The following is a 22975-nucleotide window of genomic DNA, read 5'->3' as shown; positions in this document are numbered from 1 at the left end:
CTAAGACCTGTTTGCAATACCCAGTGAATAGATTTTGGTATTAACAAAGGCGTATCACTCTACAAGCAAATATGAGTAGTAGGAGATTCTGCATATATCTGCATTAGCAGAAGGGATATGACTTATTCATTCCTGAACTCCAACACACACATATCTTCAAATCCAGATATAGGTATAAAATATTTTTGATTAAAATACGCATCACTACACTTTCTAGAGTTAACCACACAACTCTCACCAAAAAACAGTGATTATAATAAAGCTATATTTTATTATTAAGTAATTTGAAAAGGAAAAGAACAGCTATTGGAAGTCATGAACAACTCAAGAATGCTGCCTTTTCTGCTATTTTCAGGAATTCAAACTTTTTATGAGTGCGCAAACAAAATAAGAATTTGCGGAGCTGGCCCCATGGCTGAGTGGTTAAGTTCGCACTCTCTGCTTCGGCGGCCCAGGGTTTCACCAGTTCGAATCCTGGGTGCGGACATGGCACCGCTCACCAAGCCATACTGAGGCAGCATCCCACATGCTACAACTAGAAGGACCCACAACTAAAAATACACAACCATGTACTGGGGGGCTTTGGGAGAAAAAGGAAAAATAAAATCTTAAACAAAAAAGAAGAATTTGCAACATTGCACACATTATGCATCAAAAAGATTTCTTAGTATAATTCTGAGTCAAGCCCTCAATAAGTATTATTAATTAGCAAGTTTTAGTAACTTAATAGTTTACTAAATAACAGGTAAGAATTAGTATGTTTAAAAAGAAATCTCTGGAATTGCATTACACTGTCATTTACCCATTAGAACCAGAAAGGAATTGTATTTATTGATTTTGGTTTCTTCCCCATTAAGAGAATCCTGATTATCATTTAATTAGTGTTTCATGGGCCAAATTTTGAGAATCAATATTTTACAATTTAAGAAAATCTAAAATCTGACATCAATAATTTCTGTCCAACCAAATTTATGAACTTTCTAGATTCTGGAGAACTTTCTGTAGAATTGCTACAGCGACAGTACCAATGGGCAAGATGCACATGTGTGAAATAGAAGCGGGGGTGCCTGAGAGATTTAATCACCTCTAACTTACTATAGCCTGGCTATTCTGATCTATGAGTAGGAGGAAATTTGTAAATAATAGTGACGAATCTTCATGAAGAAGTCCTCACGAGCGGCGGCAGTAGATATGCCAAAAGTTTTTTTCTTGGTCCTATTTAATCATACTTCACTAGTGAGCACCAAGACACAAAACTATAAAAGGAGAAGTTACCACAGGAAAGAATTTCAGATTTTTCAAGTAAATTTCTCAAAAATTTAGCATTATCAGTAGCTTTCTAAAACTAGATGCTGTGTCCCTGCCAGAAAGCTGTCATTTACTAAATAAACAAAGACAGATGGTCATAATATATAAATAAGTATCACCTGAGTCAAAGAGGTTATGATTTTCTGAGGAATCAAGCAGAAGCAGGTCTAGAAATCTCAAAAATATAACTGTATGGCATGACTCCTTCTGAAATACAATAAAGGTTATGTAATATGCTGTCAAATGGAACCAATGATTTTTAAAATTATTATACTTATGTGTGTAATAATAGTTTAATATTATAACATTGATTACATATATAATCAATCATATAGATACCCTAGAACATGTCTTATGAAATCATCTAAACCGCACAAACTTATGAGTGATTCCTACCCTGATCTTTACAACTGCCCAGCTTGACACATGATAGAGCACTGGGAGGGGAAAATGCGCTCATTTATTAGTTACTCTTCTCCTGAGGTACAGAGCCACTCAGAGAGAACTGAGAGCAACTTTGGTGTTCTTCCTACATATAAATTGTTTAGTAACTTTTCATTCAGCACAGATCCTACCAGAGCAGGGAACAAATACATCTCAAGTTGTAAATACATCTATCGTGAGTTGTGTTCCTGTTCCATAATTCACACTCTTTTCCTCTACAACCCTGTACGTTCATTGGTGATGTAATACAACTTTTCACTGGCACTTACAGTCAAGTCAGACCCTTCTAAAATATTCCAATGTGGGCCCCAAATTATATTATTCTCTTGACGTTCTTGTACACTTTATTTTTTCTTGTCCTTTCTCTTCAGAAGTTTCTCCACATTTGGCATACTTTCTTGTTCTGTTAAACTAGATCGATAAATCAATGTTGATGAGCCTTTTATTACTCTCTCCTGAAGTATATATTCCCAGAGAAATTGTGACCCATCACAAACTCATAATCCCAGTGCCCAAGGGCATACTCCAATAAAGTCATAGGTTTTAAGTTCTCAGAACTAGATTTAAAACAATATTTATATAAGGATATTCTATATTCAAAGCTCAAACTTTTTTTCATTCACCAAGCTGGCTTTATCTAACTTAATCCTGTCAGCACTTGGTCAAATCTCTGATGTCAAAATATTATGTAAGTGAAGATCTGGTACTAGGAGACTCTCCTTTTTACTATATAGTAATTTTCATCAACATTTTCTTTCCGTCCTCATTAACTAGTGCCGTGTGTATTTAGCCAAACAGTGTACGTCAGTGTATTCTATGTGCACAACCATTTATTATTTTTAATGTATTTTGTTTTAACATGGAGGCATTACATACAGTACAGTAGACCAATCTTTAGTATATCGTTTGATGACTTTTGTACTTTATACATACACTTGTGTAACCATCACCTAGATCAAGATATAGAACCTTGCCAGCCTCTCAGAAGACTGTATCCCTTCCCTGTCAATATTCCCACGATTCTAACTAATATCCACATAGTTTGTCTTACCTGTTCTTCAATTTCACGTACATAGAATCATATATTCTTCTGTACAGACCTTTTATCAAACATTCTGGCGAAGGAAAGGAAGACCGGAGCATTTGGACTTCCACTTCTCTTTCCTCCCCAGAGCTGCATAGTGGCCTCCAGGAAACCATTCAATTCTATCCAGGTCTGCAGACATGAACACTCAGTACTTGATAATATGGCAGTTAATGCAAAGAAGCATTTCTTGTTTCTTGTCTTTGGAAAGCCTCTAATTATACCTTTCCAATAAATAAATTATTTTAATTTGTTGGGTTTTACACGCTAGTAGGATTTTTATTTTTAATATTTTATTTCTTTCCTTTTTCTCCCCAAAGCCCCCCGGTACATAGTTGTATATTCTTCCTTGTGGGTCCTTCTAGTTGTGGCATGCGGCATGCTGCCTCTGCGTGGTTTGATGAGCAGTGCCATGTCCGCGCCCAGGATTCGAACCAATGAAACACTGGGCCGCCTGCAGCGGAGCCCACAAACTTAACCACTCGGCCACGGGGCCAGCCCAGGCTAGTAGGATTTTTAAGAACTGACATGTGAATCAGAATAGTTTTGACCTTCCAGAGAAGGGAGACTTGGATATCATCTGTCTGTATACTGGGAATAATGAACCCACATCAGTTTTCTTGGTGAGGTGAAGATCAGACAGAAATAGGAGAAAGCACAGTTGAGCCTGAAGGACTAGCCGTTAATGGGAAAAGAGGTTAAATAGAAACTGAACGAGAGACACAAAATGAATGTTTTGAAAGTTATAAGAAGCAAGAAATTATGATGTCATTGAAGTTAAGTGAAAAAAGAATAACAAGCAAATAGAGAGGTTGATGAAGTAAAATGCAGTAGAAAGAGCCAGTAAAATGAGGCTGGAAAGGGAGGCTAAGAATTTGGGAGGAATTCACTGGTGGCCTTTTGAGGACAGTCATTGTAGAATGTAATAATGAAAGTGAAATAGCAAAACATTAAGAGGATGGCAACAATGAAAGAGAAATTCACATTTTGATATATTTTATTGTTACCTCTTCCAAACTATAGTTTTTCAAAATTGTTTCAGTTTCATTCAGATTCAACATCCATTTAACAAACATTCAACAAATATTTCACAAACACCTTGTGCCAGGCATTTTGGTAGGTACACATCCCAAGCATACATATCCTTACCTGGAAGAAACATTGTTTAGAAGGCAAAACACACACACATAAAGCAAATTAAAATAACATTTATGTGAGTATTCTCATATATGTGATTTCATTCGCATCTCAGATTAACTTTAGGAGATAGAGAGAGCAGATGTTAATCCATTCTACAGATGAGGAAACTGAAAATCAAAAAAATACAGTGACTTTCAAATACTGCCTAGTTAATTGAGACCCAGACCCAAGACTTCTGAGTGGGAACCAGGCCATGTCCGCTGGAACCTAAAAGTCCTCCATGGATTTGTCTGTGGATACAATTTTCCCACTTGTTTTCTGACAGCTTGGACCTTGACTTAGAAGTCAATGATAGCTTCACCAACTTCCTTTTCTGAACTTCTCATCAGATGTAGTTGGATGACGCATATCTGTTACATTCCCCAAGGACAGAGTGATGTGTGGCCATGACAGCTTCAAGCAAATTATATCCAAACAGCTCAGAGTTGAGAAACCTTAGGTAAAAAAAGGTATGGGGGAAGAGGTAAGCAGATCTTTTTTTTAATTTATGAAGATGATGATTCAGAATCTAAAAATACTACATATTTATTTCACCGTCTTATTGCAAATTTTGACCTGCTTATAAAAAAGGAAAGTGTTCACTTTATGTCTTATCTGTTTTGTTGAAATTGACGCTGCTTACTTTTATCTCGTTTGTAAATACCTGTTTTTCTCCATTTAGGCTCATTTTGAGAGTTTGCCATAACATTTTTTTATGATAGATTTGCTTCTTCTTTGCTCATTGTCCCATGTCTATATGTGGATTCTAACTATTGAGAAGACATTTTCCTTTCGATTCATTAGTCCAGGAATGAACTGGATAGTCCTAGCAATAAAAAAAAAAAACTGGATAGTTTTTTTTTTAACATCTAAGTCATAATCTCTTGTGAGAAATGATTTCATTGGTTACTAGCAACCATAGAATAGAAATTGGTGGGATAATAGAATACCAATGACTTTAATTTTCAAATATCAAGAGCATTCCTCATTGTGTCAGAGCTAAATTTTATTCTCAGAACATCCAGAAATCAATACTTTTCCCCCCTTTTTTCAGTCTTCCTGGTGGCAGAGCCTTACCCATAGGAAAGTTAAACATCATAGAAATATAGCTTTCTAATAATTTCCTTAATTTCCCGCAGAGGGGCTGGGGTCCATTAGATTGCTCATCACGTCTCTGTCTGCGTGTCCAGCTGAAATCTGATGCCACTGAGGAATTTGTTGATTTAGCACAGCAAATCTGACTCTGCATTCTTCTTATCCTGCGCCTGCAGTCTCCTAAGGAGCCCAGCTGAGGAACTACTGGGAACAGAGGCTTGGGTTCTAGTTCTCTCTCCTGCCCTAAACTCATTGTATGACTTCTGGAAAGTGGTTTAACCCCCTGGGCCTTGGATTCCCCATCTGTGAAGTGGGGGCTTAGATTCAGAAGGGAAAATGTACATGTGTGTCATAGTAGTGCTTCCCCTGCTGTGGCCAGGGCAGACACTGCTAATCAATCTCTTTCCCATTAAGCCCAAACTTGGTCTCAGACTGTTTCTCAGTATGCTGCTCAAGTGGAGTTAATGACGTGTTGAAACTCATTTGCGATATATGGAACAGATACTTTTTTAGGACTTTCCAAATTCTAAGATTCTGTTTTGAATCTATCCCATGAAATATGGCAATTATTAGTAATTTATGAAGGAAATATTAGCATTACAGTTATATACTAAAAAAAAAATATTTTCTTGCATCTTATGGAATTTATTATAGTTCCTGCAGTTCATCTTTCACATACAGTTGTTTATTTTCACACTATTTCTGTGATGTCGGAAGGCTGAATGTGACCCTCATTTACAGAAACAGTGAGAGATGAGGAGTGATTTGTTGATAGCCGCACTAAAAAAGGAAGATATTTCCACCAAGAGGCCCAAAGTGAGTAGAGGAGAAAAAAAGGAGAGGAAAAAATTCTCCTGACCATAAATTCCATTCTTTATGCATAATTTTTAAAAACTACAATGGACTAGTATCATTACCATAATCTGAATTTGTTTATAAGTAAAAAGATTCTTCAGAGAGACTGGAAGGAAATTTGCTATCATAAGGAAGATAATAATAGATACACTACATAAGGAATAACTTGAATTCAGGTCTTTCCGTGGCAGGACCTTCCCATTTTATATTCCCCCATACCTTCTCCTAGCCCACCTCCGTGCCATTCTACCACTCTACCCTTTGTTTCAGTGTTCAGAATACAATGATTCCTCAGTAAAATTCACTTGCTTGACTATATTTATATTCCTGCCATCTTCTGTTTACTCCTTACTATTCTGAGAGCTTCAGGTCATGGACCTTCATCCCCTTGGCCAGACATTCAGTGGGATTTTCAACCCAAAGAGGAAACAAATATGCAATACATATTAGGATAGCCAGCCCTGGTGGTCTAGTGGTTAAGATTTGACACTCTCGCTGCTATGGCCCTGGTTCCTCTCCTGGTCAGGGAACCACACCACTTGTCTGTCGGTCATCACACTGACGTGGCTGCGTGTTGCTGAAAGCCACGTCACCAGTATTTCAAATAGCAGCAGGGCCACCCATGATGGACAGGTTTCAGCAGAACTTTCAGACTAAGATAGACTAGGAGGAAGGACCTGACCACCCACTTCTGAAAAAACTGGCCATGAAAACTCTATCAATAGCAGCAGAGCATTGTCTGATATAGCACTGGAAGGTGAGAGAATGGAACAAAAAGGTCAAGCAGGGTTCTGCTCTGCGGTACACAGGGTCTCTGGGAATCGGAATTGACTACACAGCACTAACAAAAACAAACATTTTTTACCCATATCTTCTAGATATCTTGAACCATTGAAGAAAGTAATTAATACAACCTCCTTAGTGATTCCATTCCATTCACAATGAGTTCTATACTGTTGGAAGAGTCTTTAGAATGGAAGGAGAAGTAAATATCACTTCATTCAAGCTCTTCAGTTTAAAGATGAGGGAATGGAGGTCCAGACAGGTTAAATGACCTCTCAAAGCCACTCCATTTTCTAATGGAATTTCTTTAATGAGTATATATCTTATATTGAGATATAATTGACATAATATTGTGTAACTTTAAGCTGTACAACACGTTGATTTGATACATTTATATATTGCAATATGATTATTACCTTAGCTTTAGCTAACATCTCCATTATATCACATAATTATCATTTCTTTTTTCTGGTGAGAACATTTAAGATCTAGTCTCTTAGCAACTTTGAAGTATATAATACAGTACTGTTAACTATAATCACAGTGCTTGCATTAGCTCTCCAGAACTTATTCATCTTCTAACCGTATGTCCGTACCCCTTGACCAAAATCTCCCCAGTGTCTCCAACCCCCAGCCCCTGGAAAACACCATTCTACTCTCCATCTCTACAAGTTCAGGTTATTTTAGAATCCACATATAAATGATATCATACAGTATTTGTCTTTCTCTGTTTAGCTTAATGCCCTCAAGGTCCACTCACACTGTTGCAAATGGCAGGATTTCCTTTTTTCTCACCAAAGTGATTCAATTAATATCAGAACCAATTCCAGAAATTGTTTCTTGACTTCTACCAGTCTAGCGTTTTTTACCATACTGCTAAGCTGAATCTTCAAAATGTTATAATTATTTTTCCTTCAGCCAAGTTACATTTTTGAGGCAATAAAAGAAAAATCTTCTCAAAAGTAAACACAGTAAAAGTATGCAGTCTATCTCTTGTCTTTTCACTAGTGCTATCGAGTTCAGAGTGTTACAACATCACAATGATGATATCTAGATTATAGATTCAATTTCCTGGTCGTAGTCTGTGCATCCCAAGGCCCACCTATACATCTTAAAATCATGGGCTTCAGGGAGCTTAGCATGTGATTCTCAATGTATAAAGGTGAGTTTATCATCACTAGTGGGGAAGAAAAGGCAAGACACTGCCTACCAAATGTGCCATTAATTTTCTGCACAAAAGGGCAGCTTATGTAAAGATTTAATCTCACAGAGAAAAGAAATTGTGTATTGTCTATGTTTGGTACTTATATTATTGGAAATGTTAAATTAACCTGATCCTTTCTCCCAACTAATTATAAAGCATAGAGATAGTGGACTATCAAAAAGGTCTTTTAGAATATATTTACCAAGACTGGCTCATGGGTGAAGAATATGGTTTATAAGAATTGGTGAAGAACATCTCATGGCATAGAATGTGATAGAAAATATTAGGAATAGAAATGAAAAGCATTGCCTCAGCATTGTCCCCTGCACAAAATAAACTTCACTTAATATTATTTGAGCAAGATGATACTTCATAACCATCTTATAATCTTAAGTACCTCATAATATAATCTTTAACACTACGTGTGATAATGAGTTATATCCAATAATTTCAGAATATGAAGATATTACAAATGTGAACTTCTGGATCAGATCAAAATACCTGCAACCACATGAGTTTATCTCTACCAACTCTCAAGATCCTTTGAAATGATAGCAAAATATAAAAATAAGAATGAATCAGTAATCATACTAGAAAAGCTGGAAAAATACTATCATCAGATTTCATGAACTTCTGGAAGATATAATGCAGATGGAATCTAGCTGATGAAAAAACCCTACAGTGCTGAAGAACCAGAGATAAAAAGTTAATTTTCCCACACAATCCAAGACTCCATACTATAAAAGAATATTTGCATATTAAAAAAAGATTACTATGAGAAAGAAGCAATTAGAATTCTTGGACATTAGAAAGATGGGCATATAACTTGTACAAAAAAAAACAGTAGAGGGGCTGAATTTTTCATTAGTTATACTAAAGAAAAAGCAATTTAGAAATATCAACCTGGATATTCCCAAAATGCAGGGCAGAAAGGCCAAAATAAATTTATGAGAGAAAATACTTATCAAAAATATTTTTTAGGAGCAGAAACATGAAACAGTAAAGAAATAGTCAAGCAAATGATAGAAGCACATTTTCCTGAAGCTGAAAAAAGAATTTGTTGATTAGAAAAGAACCTATTGAATGCTTTAGAAGAATAAAGATGGACCCATTTAAAAATCTACCAATGCCAATGGTAAAGAGAAAATGTCACAAACTTCAGTAGAGAAAAAGGGAGGTTACCCGCAAGGAATAAAGGAACAGATTTTCATGTGTCTTCTTGGTCACGTGGAAAAAAATACAGCACTGCCAAAAAATCCAGAGAGGAAAATTGTCAAACCCAAATTTCTGTATTCAAAAAAACTACTATTCAAATATAAGAGGAAAGAAAGCATTTTAAGAAATAATAAGCCTCAGATATTTTACTACTTACGTACCCTCTGCAATTCTCAAGAATGTCCTGCAGCTAAGTGAAAATTAAATTCTAGGAAGTAGAAATCTAAGATATAAAAATTTGTGATGAACAAAGACACTGTGAAATGTATAGTAAACTAACTGTTGATGATATGGTGGTGAATATAATTTATTAGATAAAGATTCATAGAACAGATGTGGTATAACATTAAGAAGAAAAGCCACTAGAGGAAAATTCAATCTGATTTCCACAAAACTGTTTGATGATGGAAAATGTGAGAGTAAAACATTAAATTACAGTAAAGGTCCTGTTTGGCTGAAAGGAAAGGCTACTAATGCTGATTATTTTCTGAACCTTGGTGCAAAAAATGTTTCAGTGTTTGTTAAAATTTTTGCTACAATCAGTTGTATTAGTTGAGAGAGGCTAAGCAATGTCATAGTAGTAAGCAAGCCCAACTCTCAGTGGCTTAGGCATGACAACAGCCACTTAGGAACCCCAGCTGACAAAGGCTGCATCATCCCTGAAGCCATCACCTCAAGACGAGATGTCGGAGTTCCCTCTGCAGATGAAGTGAGCATGGAGGGAAAAAGAGAGAGAGGAAGAGCATGGAAACCATGCACTGGCTCCCAGATGCAACAGCACGGAAGTCACATACTCATGCTCACTTTCAAAACGACAAGGACAAGTAATCCTCCTTGTTTTGCAGGAAGGAAATGTCGGTGACCACTACTAACATCTACCACAACAGTAGACTAGAAATTAAAGGTAGAACCTCCAAAACTCTATACCAAATACAATGAATGAAAAATGTCATTAATCTAGTAAAAATATGAAAAGTAAAAGGGAAACAGCAACAACAACTACAAAATAGAAAATATATGGTATGTTGTCAGAAATAAAACAAACATATCAATGATCAAATTAATGAAATGAGATATGCCCCCAAGAAAAGAAAAAAAATACTCAGATTGTTTACTGAATAATTAAAGTCAGTAGAATTTTCTTCCTGAGAGGTCCAGGTAAAATGACACCAAAAGCTGAAAACAAACTGATGAGAAAAATAATAAAAGTATTCTAAAATAGAAGGAGAGGAGACAAAGGAAAGGAAGGGGAGGAAGAAAAGGAAGAAATAGGAAGTGGTTATATTTAACATCGGACAAATTTGAATCACGGCAGAAGAAACTAAAGGGAATAGAGATGGTTCACAGTGATAAGAGGTAAACATCCAAGATTCTATAAAAGATGTGATTTTTAATATACCATATAGCAAATAATCAAAACATATGAGGTAAAACAAGTAGAATTGGACATAACTAAAAACACAAAGAAGTTGACTGCTCAAGGACACACAAACAGTAATATAGAGAATTTGGACATGATCATCATGCCTGATGTGCATGTGTCTGAGTGGATGCAAGTAATAACATCATATTAATACTCAGGAAAATCTGTATACTTAACTAGCTTCCCTTTAGAAAGGGGAAAATAAAGTAGGCAAAATAAAATAAAAAGGAAAAATAAGACACAATATTAAAGAAATTTCCATAACTTCCCATGCCCAAAGAAGCGGAAGCTACGAATAATATTAGACGTAGCACAACAATCTATGACGTGTCCTAACTTCAGTCTGTCAATCAAAAAGACTGACATGAGATTTTCATACCAGCTCCATATATTTGCATATTCCCATTGTAATTTTTTTTACTTTGAATATGTGGAGACAACTCTAATTCAGTCTGTATAGGGCTTTTAAAAAATTATTAATGTATTACTCTTATTTGGAGAAACCAGTTAGCAAATCCATTAGCGTTCCTGTGTAGATATGTTTTCATTATTTACTAGTCAATTAGTTTTACTATTTTCAGAAGACACAGAATTCCAGGTAATCATCATCATCACATTATTTTCTAAATTATAACTTTTGCTTTAAAATCTAAGTTCACTGCTCAAGCTCTGTCAAAAATGAACTGACAAGGCCAAAAATATAAATGCCAACAGGACAAGACAGGTGAGTGATGCAGGTCAGCTATAAGACAATAGAGTAAGGACTCTGGAAAACTGGAGTGCAGGTGTCTCATCTTAGAGGGGAAGGACAACTACTTCTCAGCCCCAGCCAATTGTCACCACATAGGAATTGTCACCATATAGGCCCATGTGGCCACATTTTCTAATACTATACCAAGAGAAGCTAGAAGCCCAAATTTTTATGTAAATTAATGTGGTAAATAAATCAATAAAATTTTTCAATTCTATGCAGGAAAAAAAAGTGCAAGGTCTAGTTTGAACCTAAAAGCTGCCAGTTTGTAACCAGGAAGTTCTGGGTATTTAGCCATCTCAGGTAATAACAGGCATGAGTTTACAATTAGCACAGAGAATGAGGGATAGAAGGACCACAGCAATAACCTTTTAACTAGTTAACCCTGCTGATCGTTACTTGATTCTCATTCACTCTCCACAGCAGACAGAGTGAAATGTTGAAAACTCAAATTTCATCAGGTCACTCCTATTTATAACCTTGCAATGGCTCCCTAGTACTATAGGAATAAAGACCAACACCCTTAATGTACCCCATGATGTTCATGGTCTGCGCTCTGCCTACTGCCCCAGCCTCATCTCTGATTTCCCTTCCTCTAGTTCAGTGTGTTCAATCTTACTGGCTCCTACCAGTTGACTAGATATTTTCTCCTTTCCACATAACTTTAACCTAGAAGCTTCTTCTAATTGCCACCCTATCCCTCTAATAATCCCTCAGTTAATATCCATTCAACTTTCAGATCATAGTTCAAATATCACTTCCTTAGAAAATTCTTCCTGGAAACTCTCATACTAGTTCCTCATCATATGCTCTCACATATCTACGTACCTTTTCCTTCCTAGGCACTTATTACAACTTGAGTTTAATCATCTCTCCCATTAGCCCATAAGCAATGGCAGATAAGGAGTGTGCCTGTTTTGCTCATCATTGTTAATCCAGTGCCTAGCCCAGTGCCTAGTAAATAGTGGGCCTGTGCTAAATAATTGATGAATGAAAGAGCTATTGAGCTGCGATGGGAATGCTATGATTTTTATTAACTTTTATAGATCAAGCATGATTTTGGCCTCTCTATCTGTAATGAAATAATTAAAGACAGAAGAGAATATTTGCAAGGCAAAAAATTTAAAATGTCATTTGGATACAAGGACAGGTATCTTTTGGTGAGTCTCTTACCTTTGGGAAGATTTTATTAGATGTTATAAATAAGAGTTATAAACAAGGGAAATGTTTCCAGAGAGATGAATTTGGATTAACGTAGAAATAAACTTAAGACTAAGAGTGTCATGTTTTCACTGTTAATAATATATCACTCAACATACAACAATAGATTTAAAAAAGAAATGAACATCCTGCGGCATTAGTGGCATTGTTTGTTAAGAATGGTATTCATTTATTTTGCACTAAGCCTCCTTCCAGAATGCCCTAATGAACCGTGAAGCAGTAAATATTTAGACTTGAATAAGCGCTCTCCCCTGTATCTGACTCTTTAATTCCTTTATCCTTTTCTGTGTTTGAGTCTGACACTTTATTAACTCTCATTTGAACACCTACCTCTATCAAGTTTGGGAAATCCAATTTTTTCTCTTCCTTGTGGTCTTTACATGAAGAATCACACTTAGTTCTACTTCCAGGCATGTCTCAGAGGTTAAAAACGTAGACTCTACACTCTGGTTGGAGGAGAAAGCAGGCACTTAATGGATATCAGCAGCAATTTTCCCACAAGAAGAATATTCTTGATACTTTAGAAATGAAGCTTTCAGAGACTGATTCTCCAGGCTTCACCAACTTGCTACTCCTTTATAAAAGCATAGTTTTAAAATCCTTGCTATTGTGTTATATATTATGAACCTGATATTTCAAACATGAAATTGTCACTTGCAATCTTGTTTGTAATTTGTGTCTTCAGGATTTAGCTCTAAAGCCTCTTATGATTTAGAAAAATCAGATCATAGTGTACTTCATTCTGTTAAATAGATTGAAAGCTTTCAAGTTGAATCCTTAGGAAGTTTATTCTCTCTCTTAATAGGAGACAATAGAAGGAGGTGAGAAAATGGCAGGAAAACTGTCAGCCCTATTGATGTCTTTAATTTATATCTGTAGGTTCTAGATTAACTTTGATGATAGCCCTTATAACTATTAAAACTAAAGTCATATTCTCTTCTGAAGGCCTATATATACCTTGAGAAAGAGTTGACTAAACTCTTACTATCTCTTTCAAAGAATGATTGTGAAGAAAAGTTGTCTTCAGAATTTTCACTGTACTTTGAAAATTCTTTTTCTCTTGTATAAGACATATTTTGAAGAACAAATGACGTGTAGGTACGACACATTAATAAATAAGTAACCCTCATATTTTAGGTTTACACTACTGACCCCAACTTTAGCTTGTGTTTCCAGTGAAAGTAAAGGATTTTGACAACCCGCCCAGTGTTTTCTCAGAGCACAACTTGCAACATGTGCAAATCATCTGGATGGGATAAGGCTACGATGAGTGGTCATGCAACAAAACAGAAGACTCTAGAGAAATCAAACCCAGAGCTTTGATCTCATTTTCACAACATTTATCCTTGAACCAAAACGTAGACCACCAAAGGAATGGACGATCTGCTCGCCTCTTACCAACTGGAAGACTAGTGAATTTCGCCCTTAATCATGCAGGGTCATTTTTTTCCGGTTACAAAACTGGGTATGTTAAGACTCTTCAGTACTGGAAACTGTTATCAACTCCTTTCCAACACCCGAATGGAGTGGTCTCAACATTACTTGACATTAATAAGGGAGAGAGGAAAGCATTTGAAGCAGCAGAATACCATCAGTGCCAAGTTCCCAATCCATTTCACAAACAGACCAGTAAAAGATTGAGCTCTGTCATCTCCCTCTTCATGCAATTACGCCTCCAGATGGAGAAGCTGAGGCAACATGAATCTGCTTTCGTTGACCCTGCCTGCATCACTGGGACAAACACCAGGCCTGCTCAGGACCCCAGAAGTTCTCTGGCACAGACATTGACAAACACCCAGGCTCCTGCCTTCTGCCTCCATGTAAGCAGGCTTATAGTTCCACCTGCCTCAGGTCCATATTAGGCCCTTACTTCTCTTTGTGCAATTATCACTTTATTACCAATTAATAAAACCAGATTTTACTAAGAGCAGCTAAGGTAAAACACAACTGATGGATTTTTTAATTTTGTTTTACTGTCTTTGCACTTTTCGCTCTAGTTTAGGTCCAGAGACTGATTTTACTATAGATCATTTACTTCTAAAATACGATGAAATCTTCTTGGCAATTTTATTTTACTTCCTTTCAGAAATAGGAAACAAATGTTTATATCATCTTCTTCTAAGCTGGGACCAAAGTCTTCTATGATAAATAAATCTGATACCTTTTTTGCATTACATTTCTGGTTCCAGTTTATTTCATAGCTACCATGCAGTCATAGATAGAGAAATGATTTTATTTTATTGAAAGAACACTTGAAACCAGATTTTTAAATTTTCTCTCCATTATTAAAAATAATAACTGATTGCCGTTTTCCCTCATTTTGATGCTTATTTAGTATTAGAATTCATTAAATTGCATTTGCAGTTAATTCTATTGGCACACTATGCTTTGAGGGCTAATGATTGATCCCTGTATGATCAAGATCGTATTCAGAGAAAAACATAAAGAAAAAAATGTATTTAATGGACAGACCACGTTCTGCAGCTAGCTCGTAAATGGATATCACTGGTCACAAAGGAAAATGTGCAAGGAGGAATAAATATCTCAGTAACACTAACACCTGTTACTGGGAAAGCAGTCCAAGGCTCAGGGCATACAGATGATATATCAGTTGTGCCACCTTTTTATTCAAAGGGCATCACACTTTGTTAGTTGACAATCTGTAAAGTTTAGCTGTACTGGTTTCAGAATCAATCATGCTCATGTTGATAATGGCTGGATAAGTGCAGCATATTTCTGCCTAGGAATCTCCTATTCTTACATTCCACCTGCAAAGCCTAGTTTCAGAAGTAGTTGCCATTCACCCTTTTTTTTTTAAGGGACCAATTCATTGCGATTAAAATTTATTGTACTATTTAGAGAAAAAGTTTCTGAAATGCAGAAAGTAGAACAAACTTGGGCTTCCTACCTTTGAGCTGATACAATTAGTCCAGAAACTGGATCATAAATGGCACAAGGCAATTTTCGTAGTTTAAAGAGAAGACTGTAAATCTAGTTTATCATGTTCTTATAATTCTTTCCAAAACATGTAAGGAAATGTGAGGACCACTGCTAATCAAACAATAATCATAAAATTAGGAACAAAAGAATCACACAGAACAAAAGCCTTTTTTTCTTTTTTGTCCTTTCTTTTTTAGGATTCTAAATCACATACAAAACATTTGTTCTGCTCCAGCTCTTTGTGAACTAATTGGCTCTCCTGGAGGGATAGGTAATTGTACCTGACTACACAAGCTGTCCCGAAGCTCCCTTGGAAAGCTCCAGTAAGCTTCTAGTGTTAGCAGCCATCAAGGATTTCACAGGTCAGGCATCGGATCGATACAGCTAAAAGCAGCAGGGACTGTAATGTCGACAGCAGGTTTCAGAAAGCGCTGCAAGTGCCAGTTTGTTCCTCTTCATGCAGAAGCTCAAGACAGCTTAATTAACCCTTGGAAAATACAATTTATCCAGAGGCTCGGCAGGTCCCTACCAGGCCTTACTGGTGAACTGATAGGAGAGATACTGTAGCTGGCAGCGCTGAATTCCTATTTCCCCCTTTAATGCCATTTCAGTTAGGATGCAAAGAAAACATGGTTTTTGGGGATGTGTTCATCCTGTCCTGAAGAGCATGTGATAGGAGACAGCTTTAGAGGGGGTTTGTTAGAACTCACATGTGACTTCAGCAGGAGCAAGGCTGAGCCTGGGCATTGATCATCCGAGTCCTGGGGTGAGGAATTGAGGGGAGGGGGCGCCTGTCTGCGTGCATGGGGGTGTGTGTGAGAAAGAATTAGATGTGTGTGTGTGTGAGTTAGGAGTACGTGTGTGTGCACGTAGTGTGGGGAACAGGAGGGAAAGCAAAGGCATTTTTCATTTTTTCACTGATGCAAATGCTTCTGTGCCCTCATTTAAGGATATCTCCTTGTTAGTTGTCTATTTTTCATGTCTATAATATCACACAACCAAGAAATTCGCAGATCTGAAATTTTTTTCATCCCCAAATACTTCATTTGGGAAGACGAAACACCTGCCAGGGGTAACACTCAGGTAGAAGTTATGTGTTAACTCAATCGCTCTTCTTCAGTGTTGCCCACCACGCCGTGGGTCTTTTCTCCTACTGCAGTTCTTCCACGCTAAGCAGGCTGCTGAAGAGACGTAAATGAAGCTGGCCAGATATAGAAAATATTTAAAGTTAGTGGGGCTTGAGGAATTGTGGCCACATGAATGGTCTGGTGCATTCAGCTAAATTGATTGTATCTACTTGTATTTGCATTCACATTCACATTAGCCACATTTTTAATTTGTATCATTTCAATTAATTCATATAAAAGTATTTTCCTAGGTTCCTATCTATGGTCATTAGTGAGGGTTCATGGCATTCAGGTTCCAGAACACTGAACTCTCGCATGGATGCAGAATGGATAGATGCCATCTCCTTTCTGCTGGCTCATTTCCATTTATGATCAGAAGCAAAGTAGATTGAAGTGGAAGAAATAAAATTAAATATAGATTAAATGTGCATAGGATACTGATATATTTTAGATCAGGATCCAGCCACAATGTCTTTAAAACAGTTTATAATAAACGTAATACACACAGAGTAAAAACACTTGTATCAGATGAGAGGGGAGGGTCCTGTCCTCCTCGCTCATCACCAGTCTTTCTCCCCAGAGATACAACACGTAGCCATTTCTCTTGCTGGCTCTTTTGTTGCATACCAGCATGCACTTATTCAACAGATACATACTGAGCAGTCACTATGTGCCAGGTACGTTTTTAGACTCAGGTGATAAGCCAACTAAAAAGAAAAAAAGAAAGAGGGACTACATCAAGGAGTTTACTTACAAATGTGAGTAGACAAAAGACAACCAAACAAAAACACATGTGTAATATCTCAAGAAGTGACTATAAAGAAACTTTGAGCAGGATAAGAATATAGAATTGAGTTTCTATTGTTATTGTTTCTTCTAACATAGCCAAGGAAGGTTTCTCTCAAAAGGTGACATGTGAGAGGCCTGGCCTAGTGGCATAGTGATTAAGTTTGCATGCTCCACTTTGGCAGCCCAGAGTTTGCAGGTTCAGATTGCAGGCATGGACCTACACACCACTCAGCAAGCCAAGCCGTGGTGGCATCCCATATACAAAATAGAGGAAGATTGGCACAGATGTTAGCTCAGACTCAATCTTCCTCACCCAAAAATAAATAAATAAAAAGGTGATATTTGAGGAAAATTTGAAGAAAAAGAGAAGTGTTCCATGTAGATATCTGGAGGAAGAGCTGTCCAGGCAAAGGCAGCATGTGCAAAGACCCTGAGGTTGGAGCATGCTTGTCCTGACCACAGATGAGCAAGGAGGGCTTTGTGATGGAAGAAAATCATGCATGGGGGAATAAGGCAGGGTGTTAAGTCCTAGATATAGTCAGGGTCCAGATCATGTAAGGCCTTCCAAGGGTGACATAGCTAGTAAGTGTAGAGTTGGGATTTGAACACAAAAAATAACTGCCTGTTCCTAACCACCCACACTGTACTGAGCCCCTCAAACTGGAGTTTTGTTTTACACATGATTTGTGGTCATCTGTGCTTTCTCCCTTCTGCTCACCCACCTTTACTTGATTAATCAAGAGTTGACTGTAATTCCAAATTAACAGGCTTATTAACTAATCAGCAAAGATAGCCTCATCTCTACCTGAAATAGACATCAGTGCTTTCTAATTGCCTAAGAAAGCAGTGACAGAGGCTTAATCAAGAATTACACGTCTTTCAACAAGACTCCCAAAAGTGTGAATACATACCCAGTCCTTGACGAGCGACACTGAAAAGGACCTCGGAGAATAACTGGTCAACCCTCTTCTTTCTATAGACAAGAAAAGGAAGGCCAAGAATGGTTAATATTTTCCTTTTCAAACTCAGAAAAGTAAACAACCAGAGAGATGAACACTGATCTAGGAACCATGACCTTCTACCTCAGTGTGCAGCACGGACCCTTTTCGCCTTCTCTTCCCTTTCTGACCAGCTCTGCCCAGTCCTCTCTTCCAATTCCAATTCTGATATCATCTTAGTCACATTATGAATTTTTAAAATTTCTTATGGCAGGATATAAGAAAAAGAGGATAAATGAAATCCCTAAACCTCATTTTCATTTTACCACTGTCTTTTCTTCTGCAAAATATTTCACCGAAGCAGCTAGCAAACAAAAGGATAATTTACACGTGTGAATTTCACCTTATTTCTAATTCCTTGTGCCGTGAAGTTCAACAGAATGGCTGAAAAGCGAAGGGAGGGAAGGTGAGGCAGTGTGGGGCTGAAGGCAGAGCACAAGGTCTCTCATCAGGTGACCTGTTTGCCACGTGATTTTGAGCAAATCACTTATGCATGCTGAGCCCTACATTCCTCATCTGCAAATGGAGAGTTTGAACAGATCATCTCAAAGTCTCTGTCAGCATTCGAGGTTTTAGATTCATGCCCTCAAAGGATGAGCACCTACCTGTCACAACTGGTCCCCAAAAGCCATGTACCATCCCACTACTGCTGCGATTTCTGTACATTTCATAGAGCCACCATTTAAATTGTGGCATGCATTTCTAATTAGCACTTTATTAAAGCTCAGCTCATGTGTCTGTAGTCCATTTTTCAAGATGACTTAAAAGAAATCAGAATTTGTGTGCTATTCATTCCCTCTGAAAAGCATATTTTCAAGATGTATTTAGGCAATAGTGCTTTTCCAAAGCATAATTGTATCCTAATGTAAAAACTGCAAATATATTTCTTTTTCCATGTTTGGCAAATCCTTAAATGACCTCACATTTTAGCATCATTATATAATACACAAAAGAAGATGCATCTTATGTGAACTTATACACATAAATAGGATTTTAAAAAATTCTTGACACATTACCGTATGCTGCATGCTTTTTATGGACTATAAAAGAACAGAAGACTAATATACTAACTGAAGTTTGAGAATTTCTCAACATTATCTGAATTTCTATGGCATCTACTCCATTGCATCACACATTCAAATGTCAGTCCCATTAACAGCATCCTCAAAGTATTTATATGTTGACTGCATTTGAACAAGATTTTTCATATTTTCCTTTTACAACCAATCAATGCTAATATGTTTGAATTACAAAAATGAGAGAATGTCAGATTTATTGACAGATGTTACATATTCACATTACAGTTATTGCAATGTTTTTATGATCAAACTAGAAGTAACAGAATTAGCAAATACATCTGTTTGTTTAATGATATTCCCAATAAAACTTTTGTGCTCTAATAGCTATTTAAACTATCATGATACCATCTAAAATAGCCACCCCTATCTTTCTTCAGTTTTTACCTGGCTTCATTTCTCTTCATAAGATTATTACTATCTGAAATTATGCTATAAATATATATCCATAATTGTTAACTGTCACTAGAATGTGAGTTTCATAAATATGGAAAGTTTGACGGTCTAATCACTGTATCTCCAGCACCTACAAAGGTGTTGAGTGTGTGGAAAGTGCAAAGTACGTATTTGTTGAATAAGTAAATGAACTTTGGACCATTTACATGTGTTTGTAAATAAATACACATAACATTAAGTTGACAAATTATGCATATACCTAATTATAGGTATATAGTGTGTTTTGTATAATTATACCAATATAATAAACACATAAAGATGAGGTCAGATATTTGCAAAGTCATCTTAAAGAGATTGAAGGCCTCCACAGCTAAGAGTGAGACCTAGGGATATTTATTTTCCCAGCCTCATTGCAAAAACACTTTAAGGGGGAAATAGCTAAACTGTTAAAATAACACATCAAGCAAAAATGGTATATTAAGAGAACAGGAATAGAAGACAGTAGAAGTTTATAAAAATAGGAACCAGAAATCTCAAAGTTGGCAATGTGCCAGTGAGTACTGCTTAGGAGGCGGAGCAACTGGGGCATGAGGGAAGTAAGATGGGGTGTTTCTTCAAGCTTCACTCACTACCATACTCCTTTACTCTGATTGCAACCTTGCAGAACAGTCTTTTGATTTCGGATTGGCTTCTTGATGAGGGGCGGGGCCTTCCCTGTTTAGCAAATACTAGCGTTACCCTCTCCAGAAAGGCTACCTCTCATAATAAATTAATGAACAGCATCTCTGGTTTATACATGACCTGTATTAGTGTAAGTTCACCCATGAGAGACCACCCGACTCTCAGTATACAACAACACCTTTTTCACTAGATTCTAAGTCTAAGATCCAGACTCTGGATTGAGATGATCCAACATAGAGGCAGAACAGTGACCAGTCAGCCTTCATCCAGCCACATCCCTGCTAGCACATATGAATGGATTCATTAATTTAATCAATGTGAAGTACACTTCAATATATGCACTGTAGATATGCAATACTTTATATCTCTACTGAGGCCTTCAATTTTTCACTCCTTTTTAACTCTTTCCAAGTTATTTTGAGTTAAGACAATGGGCATACATTCAGCAGCTTTAAAGTCTCTGTCAGAGAACAACCCCAGCCTCATAGAGGATACAGGGAGTAAACTTGTTACCACTCCATAGATGCAGAAGTAGACAATGAGACACTGCATCAGAACACTTCAGTTTATTACTCAGTGAACAGAAGATGTGTCAGTCGTCACAGTACCACCGGTTCCCCTTGTCCCTTGAGTCCCACGGGCATCATGATGGACCAGATAAATGCTCTGACACAGTGAGTTGGGTTGCACTGAGGAAAATAAGGTCAAGGGTTTATCACCTTTTGTAGCAAACAGCAAACAAGCTAGTAGGCACATAGTGGTCACCTTGACCAGCTTAGTTTCCCTACTTGACCATCTACAGAATTTGTTCAGTATCTTGAGATGAGACAAAAGGAAAGTAAGTATACAGGTAACAAATTGTATGGAGGGAGGTTTCACCCTTTGAGGACTGTCTTCTGGTTTGTTCACTTGGCATATGTCCAGTTCCAAAATTAAAATTTTCTCCTCTAAACAATATTATTGTCTTTGGTTCTTTCATAGTGACAGCTCCTGTGGAATTCTGCAGGTTGCTTCCTCCATTATCTAATCAAATAACTACAGAAAGTAAGTGTACAAAAGATTTTCAGAGAAAATAAGGCAATGCAATCAAGGTTGAATAATTCTTGAGACAAATAAAAACAGGCAAAATAATAAAACGAATAACAGTTATCAATTCTGCAGAATTATTTTTAAGGCAAAATTACTGGTTTATGGGGCTAAGGGGCGGAGCAAAATGGCGGGGTTAGCTGACCCGGGATTCTCTATACAACAAAATATTGGAAGAACTGAATTTCAGAGAATAAACATAATGACAGCTCATTAGAGACCTACAATACCAAGAAGGCGGAGATCATAAACCTTGCTTACACCCTCGGAGGTGCTGGAATGGTAGGAGAGAACATCGCTCCCTCCCCTAGAGTCTGCGATCGCTGCAGCGCAGGTCGGGAAGGAGCGGGGGAGGGGCCGCGTGACCGGGGGATCATCCAGGACTCCTGCCGCTGGTTCGGTGGAAACCCACTGATGGGGGGAAAGCTTCCATCCGCAGGGACCCCATAAACCAAGGGCCTTGGGAGACCAGAGAACAGAACTGATCTGAACCCAGACCGGCATGTGTGAGTAACAGCCCCCCCCCCCCCCCCCCCCCCCCCCCCCCCCCGGCAAAGCCAGTGGGTGCAGCCATCTTGCCCGAAGGTGGAGAGCTCATAACACGCAGCTCTCCATCCTCATCTAGTGGCGAAAGGCTGTAACTGCAACCGAATTCTACCACCATGCAAAAAAACGCTCCTCTACCATCCAGCAATTTATAAAAGCTCCAGACCAGAAGGAAAACAATAAAAACATAGAATTAAGTCCTGAGGACTTGGAATTAGGTAAACTAAGTGATAATGAGTTTAGAGCAGCTATAAAATAATCAAAAAACTCAATGAGGTAGAGAGAAAGATAGAGAAACAAACAGAGTTCTGGAGTTACTTCACAAAAGAGTTTGAAATCATAAAGAAGAATCAAACAGAATTACTTGAGATGAAAAACACAATGGACCAGATAAAACAGAATACAGATTCCCTGAATGCCCGTGTAGATACCATAGAAGAGCAAATTAACATAATTGAAGATAGGCTGAATGGCTCCAGACAGAGGAAGAAAGAGAACTAAGAATTAAAAAACATGAGGAAAATCTCCAAGAGATAATGGATTCAATGAGGAGTAAGAACATAAGGATCATAGGAATTCCCGAGAATATGGAAAAGGAAAATGGAGCAGAAAGTGTGCTTAACAAAATCATTGAAGAGAACTTCCCAAATCTAGGGATCGACGGAGAAATGTGTGTAGAGGAGGGTTTTAGATCTCCTAGATTTGTCAATGTAAAAAGAGCTACCCCAAGGCACATAGTAGTAAAATTGGCAAAAAGGAAAGATAAGGAAAGAA

General features: G+C 37.4%; 1 long non-coding RNA gene across 1 annotated transcript in view; it reads right to left on the bottom strand.

Moving 5' to 3' along the window:
* Window positions 1-3815: 3815 nt before the first annotated feature.
* LOC102147836 (translation initiation factor IF-2) overlaps window positions 3816-22975 on the bottom strand; it is a 103004-nt gene continuing 83844 nt past the window's right edge. Inside the window, exons 7-10 of the long non-coding RNA XR_011425795.1 lie at window positions 18330-18391; window positions 15784-17336; window positions 12893-13008; window positions 3816-4470 (exon numbers count right to left, since the gene is read on the bottom strand). This is a non-coding gene — a long non-coding RNA (translation initiation factor IF-2). The remainder of the gene's footprint in view (window positions 4471-12892; window positions 13009-15783; window positions 17337-18329; window positions 18392-22975) is intronic.

The sequence above is a fragment of the Equus caballus genome, chromosome 15, assembly GCF_041296265.1.
Source record: "Equus caballus isolate H_3958 breed thoroughbred chromosome 15, TB-T2T, whole genome shotgun sequence".
NCBI lineage: Eukaryota > Metazoa > Chordata > Mammalia > Perissodactyla > Equidae > Equus > Equus caballus.
Note: the sequence above shows the minus strand (reverse complement) of the source record. Positions and strands in the feature narration are given on the sequence as shown.